The sequence below is a fragment of the Sander lucioperca genome, chromosome 23, assembly GCF_008315115.2.
Source record: "Sander lucioperca isolate FBNREF2018 chromosome 23, SLUC_FBN_1.2, whole genome shotgun sequence".
Taxonomy (NCBI): Eukaryota; Metazoa; Chordata; class Actinopteri; order Perciformes; family Percidae; genus Sander; species Sander lucioperca.
This window is the reverse complement of record NC_050195.1, coordinates 17,038,424-17,046,979: the sequence shown is the minus strand read 5'-3', so window position 1 is coordinate 17,046,979 and position 8,556 is coordinate 17,038,424. Positions and strand designations below refer to the sequence as shown.

The window sequence follows — 8,556 nt, the reverse complement described above, 5'->3', positions numbered from 1 at the left end:
TTTTTTTCCCTCTGTCTCTCTCTCATGCACTGACAGGGGACTGTATCAGATAATCCATTATCTAGGTAACAGGGCCTGCCATGGTAATAATTTGGCCTAGCCGAGAGGGCAGGCGTGCATGATTGGTGAGGGTAGTACCTGATTGATAATTATGGGATGCCCGAGTCCCTCCTAGCCACCCAGAGTAGGGGGGGGGAGGACCCCAGGCAGTGCACATGCAGTGGCACATATCATGATTGTAGGCGTGCATGGCAGTGAGAGAGGGTGTGTGATAGCGACAAATATATATATATACATATGTACATATATACATAGGCTACACATATATGTGGGACGCCGCTCTCCTCTCGGCACCCGGCCCACATATGACGGGGCATCATCCGTCGTTGAGTGAGGATAGGACCGAGTGAGTCAGAGAGGGCTCGGACATATCCTGCAAATAGAAACGGATGACAGGGCATGGGGATGCCCAAGAGGCTGCCGCGCAGATGTCGGCTACTGACATGCCTCTGAACAGAGCTGTTGATGCCGATAGTGCCCTTGTAGAATGTGCCCGGATGCCCTGGGGGGGCTCCACCCCCTCCGTGTTATAGGCTTGGGTGATAGCCTCACACAGCCAGTGAGACAGACGCTGTTTAGACAGGGCCACTCCTTGGGAGTGTTCCCTATAGTGTACAAACAGCTGTTGTGTCCGCCTTATGTCCGCCGTGCGTAAAACGTACTGTGATAACGCACGCACCGGGCACAATTGGTGGGAAACCTCCTCCACGTCGTTGTCATGAGGCGGGGGGAAAAAACCCTGGAGGGAAAAAACCCTCGACCGAAAGGAATTTGTTAAAACTTTCGGTGTGAAAGAAGGGTTAGGCTGTAGGGTGGCTGCGCTCCCGTCCCCTCTAATGGAGAGACAGGACGCTCACTCGCTTGGCTGACGTCAGGGCAAGGAGAAGCGCCGTTTTTAGGGACAGCAACCTGAGAGAGGCTTGTGCCAAGGGCTCGAAAGGAGGCTTCCCCAGAGCTCAAAGCACCAGGGCCAGATCCCATTGGGGAGTGAGAGAGCGCACGGCGGGTTTTTGTCGCCTGACCCCTTTCAAAAAACGCTTTACTAGGGGGTGCGCAAAAAACGTTCTCTCTCCATAGCTTTCGTGGCAGGATGAAATGGCCGCTGCGTAGACTTTGACTGTGGACGGAGCCAGGTCGTTATCTACCAATGTTTGGAGATAAGTCAACACGAGAGGCAGGGGACACGATATAGGATCTGTTTCCCTCTCCGTGCACCAGTGCTGGAAAGCGGACCAACGCGCTGCGTAACACGCTGTTGTGGAGGGGGCTCTCGCGCTCTGAATAGTGCGCACCACGGCAGGAGGCAAGCCTAACCTCTGCAAGCGTTCCCGCTCAGCAGCCAGCCCCACAGTCGCTGGGTTATCACCGGGGGGTGGAATATCGCGCCGTCCAGCTTTGACAGGGCATCCTCGCGCCACGGCAATTGCCAGGGGGGACCCGCCAGCAGCTGGACCAGTGTCGGGAACCAGGATGCGCTCGTGCGCTCCGGCGCCACCAAGATGACCGACAGATTCTCCTCCTGGATGCGTTCCAGGAGAGGAGGAATCAGAGAGACCGGGGGAAAGGCGTATAGGAGGGTTCTGGGCCAGGGGTGGTGGGAGAAAGCGTCCACGCCGAGGGGTGGATTGTCCCGTGCGCTCAAGGAAAACCACAGAGCGCACTGTGTGTTTTCTCGTGAGGCGAACAGATCCACCTCCACAGCTTCTGAACAATAGTGAGATTCAATTTCCACTCGTTGTGAGAGGGCCCTCCCCTCGACATTAGGTCTGCCGCCCGGTTTAGTATCCCGGGGATGTAAACAGCCTTGAGGGACAGCAGGTGACTGTGTGCCCACAGCAGAAGGCTCCTGGCTATTTCCAATAGCCGGGCCGAACGTACGCCGCCCTGGCGATTTATGAACGCTGCTGCAGTAACATTGTCTGTCTGTACGACGACATGTCTCCCTGCTACCACCGGGGCAAAGTGTTTCAAAACTTTCAGCACCGTGTACAGCTCCAGGCAGTTTATGTGTGGGAAGGGGGGGGGTGGCCATTCTCCTCCCACCACCTGTGATTCGCACATTCCTCCCCAGCCAGTGAGGGACGCGTCCGTGTACACTGTCACGTATGACGTCACCTTGCCCAGGGGAACCCCAGCTGACAAGGTCCGGGGGTTCCCCCAATATGACAGGTCCGACTGTAGGGAAGGAGGAATGATCAGCATTCGCCACTTGTGGCGTATGGGGTCGATACGCTGACGGAGGAACCACCTCTGGATTTTTCTCATGTGGAGAAGCCCCAGGGGGACCACCATGTAGCCCGCGGACATCATGCCCAGAAGGCGCATGACGGACAGCGCTGACACCTTTGCGCGTGGTGTGGTGCGCGACAGGAGAGAGAGCAGCGCATCTTGCCTTGGTGTTGACAGCCTGGCTCTCATAACAATCGAGTTTAGCACTACGCCCAGATAAACTATCGATTGTGCGGGAACCAATGAGCTTTTCTGCCAGTTTATGGCGAAACCCAGTGTCTGCAGGTGCCGCAGAACTGCCACAGTGTGCAGCGCCGCCGTTTCCCGAGAGGGAGCCAGGATGAGCAAATCGTCCAGATAAAACAGGACGCCGTCTCCATACACTTGGAAAAAGTGCGGGGGGCCAGTGAGTAACCGAACGGTAGTCGGTTGTACTGGAAATGAGCCCCACGGAAAAAGAAACGCAGGAATTTCCTGTGTCTGGGAATGATTTGGATGTGAAAGTATGCGTCTTTCAGATCCACCAATGTAAACCATTCTTGGTGGCGCACGCATTCCAACACATGTCTGATAGTCAACATGTGGAATGGACGCTCCATGACGCACCGGTTGAACTGGGACAGGTCGAGGATGGGGCGTAACCCACCTGACTTTTTTGGAGTGAGAAAGTATCGGGAATAAAACCCCTCGTTCTCCTCCCCCGGAGAAACGCGGGAAATTGCTCCTTTTGACAGCAGTTCCCGTAGTTCTGACGTCATGGCGTCTGATTCTGCCCGGGATGACACGGTTGTCTCCAACACGCCCGCAAAACGAGGCGGGGGGGAGGCGAACTGGAGGGTGTAGCCCTGTGATATCAGTTTTGACATCCACGAGTCCATGTGTGTCAGCCTGATCCATGCCGCGCTGTGCTCTGAGAGCAGGCGCGCGCATGTCTGTGTGTTGTTTACAGACAGAGCTAGCAAGAAGTGCAGAGCCCGTCCCGCCGCTGGGCGAGACATGAGTAGATCGTGTCGCCCAGCCCATGGTAGGGCCCTGTCGAAAGGGTGGCGGGTCATCGTTGTCCTTATCCCGCTGGCATAGCCGGGGGGAGGAGGATAACTGAGCGGCGCTAAATGTAGCGGGTGGGCGTATGCTCTCGCCGTCTGCACAGTGAGAGAGCGGCGGAGCTCCGCGAGCAGCGGTGACCTGGTGTGTGCTTGTGTGGGGAACATCTGTCATGACATCAGCGTAATGTTCAGTGGGAACAAGGGCTAATCGGTTGGATGGAAACTGCTCTTTAGAAAGACTGAAGTGGCCCTTAAAAGGGCCGTTGTGTTTCCGGTTTCCAACCGTGGAGGGACAGACGTTCCCCGCGCCCCGTCATTGCCACCGTCGCCGCTGCTTGCTGGGTGGCTCCGGGGGCGGGTTTGACCAGGTGGGTGCCGCCTTCATGGTCCTTCGGCCCCGTGAAACCTGCCGGTCAGGGGCCGGCTGCCGCTGTGGGAGGGCAGGCAGAGGAGCGGAGGTCGAAGCCTGGGAAGGCGCAGCCGCAGCAGAGGCTGTGGGGCGTTTCCTCTTATGGCGGTTGGTGGAGCGGTGACGCTGCTGATGGGGAGCCGCTTTCCAGGAGCCAAACCGCCGTAGCCGCTCAGCTTCCTCGGTCGCCTGGTGGAGGTGGGACGTGGCTGTCTGTAAGCGAGGCCCAAATAGACCATCGGGAGCAATGGGGCCGTACAAAAGCTCACGTCTGACCTCCGTGGGTAGCTGTGACATGTGGAGCCAGATATTTCGCTGGGCCACAGTCTGCCACGCCTGGATCCTCGACAATGCCACCGTGGTCGCCGTGGTGAGGGTGAGGATAGCGGTCATCGCTTTGCCAATCTCCGTGGCTAGCTCCGGAGGAAGAGCCTCCGGGTTGGTGGCCATGGCGGAGACGGCGGAGGCTAGCAAGGCGATGTTGTTTTGCGCCGCCAAGCCCTGGGCCGCACATTGGTGTGACCGGTCAGTAACCTGAGCGCAAACCTGATCTTGGGGGGACGGGGGGGTCGGCTTCCGGTGGCCAAAAAAAGTAGCCTTCGGGAGTAGGATTGACGCCAGGCTCTGCTCCAGGGGGGGGACCGAAGGGAAGCCTGCCTCTGTGTCGCCATGAACCCGTGTGAACGGGGCATAGCGAGAGACTGGAGCCCTCAGTTTCCCGGGCTGAGCGAGAGCCTCCTCCACAAATGGCCGAAGCTCCGTGAAGCGCGGCCAGAGTGGGGCCCGTTTGGACGGCGGTTCCTGGGAGTAGACGTCACCGCTCAAGAGGCCGCGAGTGGGGGCTGGAAGCTCCGCCGGGAGCGCTATGCCTCTCTGGTCCGCTGCCTTTTTAATGATGTCCGGCAGGTCCAGAAAAAGAGCCTTGGTGGTGGAGGGTGGAGCCGCCTGTGGCAGAGGGGACGACCGCTGAGGCGGTGCCCCTGGCCGTTCTGGAGATGGGGAGAGCCGTAGTGGAAAGGCATCAATCCCTGTCTCGTGTTCCAGTTCTCCCAGCGGGGAGGAGGGAAAACCGGAGAGGGAATTGTCATTCGGGGGAGACGAGTCATCGGACCCGTGTCCGTCTTCCAGCGGTTCCAGGGCGTCGACGGTGTCACGTCGGTCTGCCCAGCTGCCGTCCCCCTCTCCGTCGACCTCAAAAGCCAGAAAAGCGTCGTTGAAGCTCTTTAGAAGGCAGGTGGGCGCAAAAAGGGCAGGAGGCGTCGGAGGTGAGAGCCTTGCCGGCGTGAGAAGCACCGAGGCAGGTCTCGCAGCGGGGGTGGAGATCTGGCGAGAAGATGTAGCCGGTCTCGCAGGAGGGGCAGGAGCGGACGCCGCTGGAGCCGGAGGTCTTCATTACCTTCTTCATAACTGCTTGCTGAAGAAAAAGTGGGAGCAGAGCTACGGGTTCGCTCTGTTTATATACAGTATTTGCGGACGTAGTTGAAGCCCGAGCGGCACGCTAGGGCGGGAAAGAAAATCTTCACGACTGCGCATGCGCGAAGGGATAAACCCAATAGCGTGGCTTAGAACTGGGAAATTAAACGCCACAACGAGGAAATTAAACGCCACATGCCGGCGACTACAACGGGACTGCCACACGGGGACGCGATCCCCAGGCGCAGGGACACGATCCGCAGTCTCTGTGGCACACAACAACGGGGACATGAAACGCCACAACAACTTTAAAAAGGTTTATTCTTGTCCTCTGTGATAACGGCTAAACTGTTCTATTCCTGTTTTTATTTTTTGTTCTTTCAAACTCAACACTCCCTAAACACTCACCTGTTGTTCACTATAACGTAATTTTCCAACTACTTAACTAACTAACCGCTGTCTGTGGGGCTGAAGGGAATACTGAATATATACAGCATATGAACATGAAACGCGTACTTAATTTCTTCAAGTTCATAGCAATATCTCTCTTTCTCACACACACACACACACATTGTTCAGTTTCCATAGTATTTCTTCAGTTTCTCCCTCAAAACACTCTGTAAAGTTCCTGTCCATGTTGCTGTTAGCAGCTGCAATTCTAATCTTAGTTTTAAACCAAGACCAGAGTCCAAATCAAGCCTCTACTGGAAAAAGGAGCACCAAAGTAATAAAACAAACATGTTCCTTGGATCATTTCGAGGCCCTCGTGATCAGCATCATTGAAAAGGAATGCATTGCATTGTTAGCTGGACTTTTGTGAAGGCATCACATTGGGCACTTGTAGGTCAACATTTTTATGTGTAGGTTGGGTCTTGTATATCATGTTGTAATTCAAATTGTTCAGATGTTTTTTGATGGAGTACCTGTTCGGGCTCCTTTCTTATGATGACCCCTCCCACTCTTGCCGTTTTTCCAGTGGGTTGTTCAGGAGGCAGTCAGTGTGGCAAGAAGATGAGCCACCCCTGAGTCCACTCTTCCTGATTGACCTCCTTTTCCTACTTAAAGGCCCTGAACACCCACACAGGTGTTTTCAGTTAATCTGGCTGATTGGCCCTCTTCCCAGGACTGTGTGGCCGTGTCTAGACTCCTTGACTTATATCTTCCCGAGTCACCTTTAGCTTTGTTGTTTCTGTGAGAGAGGAGGACAAAATGACAGCTTTGTCATTCTTATTGGTAGAAAGGATTTGTGACATAATAAATTTGCACCAAAGCTCCGGCACACTTTCAACCTGAGCAGAGTCTAATCAGCCGGAATATCTGAAATCACCTGTGTGGGTGTTCAAAGGGTTTAACTCCTATTCTCCACCGGGCACGTCAGCGCTGCGTTCGCGCTGCGTTCGCGCTGCGTAGAAAAGTAGAAAAAAGGGGGTAGGACAAGAAATGTTTTTTTTTAACTTCTTCCTACTCCTTATTTTTGTATTTGTATGTATTTTGTTTTTGTTGGTTTTCATGCTTGACCTGAAATGTACATGGTCTTATTTAATCTTTTTATTTTTTAATGTTCAAAATAAACTTTGTCCCAAAACAAAAGGGGGGTTAAATAAATTGGTTGTAATTTAATCCTTAACTATGTCCTTATTCTGTTGAAGTTTGAACTGGTTGATGACACAGCAGAGCTCATCAGTGACACTCTGTTCCAGTCCAGCCTGAGAACAGTCTCTAATGCCAAGCTGCTGGGAGGGCAACATGACTAAGTGAGTCTCTAAGTGGTCTAAATGATGATGAGTGAGCAAGTGGCGTGATGCTGGTACGAAAGGGAGCGCCGTGATGGGAGGCCTCTGGAAACGTGTTAGATGCAGGTGCTGTTGTTCAGTGCTGTGACTCCACATCCCCCGCCGACAAGTTTCCTTCTGACAATTAAAGGACTAAATACCAACAAAGGCGGAACATGCAGCACGGTGGAAGAATCCTAAAAATATGTGAATCGAAAGTTTAAAGCCCAGTCCAGACCAAACATTCGCAACGAGACGAGTTTTAACTTGCAACTACTTGCAACGTGTCGGTCTGCAACGTTCTAAAACCTGCCAGTTCACGTCAATGAACTGTACGCTGTATCATCTCCATAGCAATGACTCTTTGTACTTCCGTCCTAACTTCAGACTTCCAGGCTTTTTGTAGCTGAATATATCATTTGTTGCATTGAATGTGAATGTGGATAATGTTAGTGATGGCGAGATGCTTTCTATGAATCAGTGAAAACATGTTATATTTCTTCAATTCACGGCTTTGTGCTAGGCGCTCCCTCTCTTCAGTCACTCTCTATCTCGCTCCAATGTATGTATGTATGTATGTATGTATATATGTATGTATGTATTGTAGCTGATGTTCTGAAACAAGCCTCTGGAGACTCAACCAGCTGACTTCTCTATTGGCTGTTGAAACAGGAGACGTTTCTTACGTTCTTAAACCAGCCTCTGGAGACTCAACCAGCTGACTTCTCTATTGGCTGTTGAAACAGGAGACGTTTCTTACGTTCTAAAACCAGCCTCTGGAAACTCGACCAGCTGACTTCTCTATTGGCTGCGGATCGGCGGAGCTGGGACGGAGTCGGAACGCAGCCGTTCCGCAGACAGTGGAAATACACACATTGACTTTAATGGAAACCTAATGACTCCACCGCCGTTCCGGAGCGAATCTGCAGACGTTCCGCAGTTGGTGGAAATTGGGGGTTACGTTCTAAAACCAGCCTCTGGAGACTCGACCAGCTGACTTCTCTGTTGACACAGGAGATGTTTCTATAACTATTAATAAGGGTTAATAGTTTAATAGGCAAATGGTAGTAACACCAACATTTTGATTTCAATTTTCCTTTTGTTCATTCACTTTACATTTTTGTATATTGATAAAAAACAATTAGTTATAATTTTGAAAGCATGCTTAGTTTACAGCATTTTTTCACACCTGCCTCAAACTATTGCACAGTACTGTATATAGCGTGTATACAATATGTACTTGATTATTCGTGTGTATGTATATATTTATACACATTTGTGTGTATATATATATATGTTTTTGTCACATTATTTTACCATTTTACTATTATATTGCTATTTTCTGTGAAGTTCTGTTTCAATAACTACCTTATTGTTTTTACATAAAATAAGTTGTTATATATGTTTATGCTTGTTTCTGTGAGAATTGCATGAAAATTGTATTTGCAATTGTATTGCACTTTGTAACATCTGATTGGAAACTGCTACATCAATAATGGTATTAATATTATTGTTATCTAACTGGAAAACTTTAACCCTTTTGATACTGTACAATACATCTTTGATCCAAAAATCTGTGAAATTACATTTAACACCGCTGTAAACCCAACACTTTTCTCTAGTATTC

The 8,556-nt window shown here is 51.6% G+C and overlaps 1 pseudogene; it reads right to left on the bottom strand.

Moving 5' to 3' along the window:
- Window positions 1-376: 376 nt before the first annotated feature.
- LOC116050137 lies at window positions 377-3,500 on the bottom strand (annotated as a pseudogene).
- Between the last annotated feature and the right edge of the window lie 5,056 nt (window positions 3,501-8,556).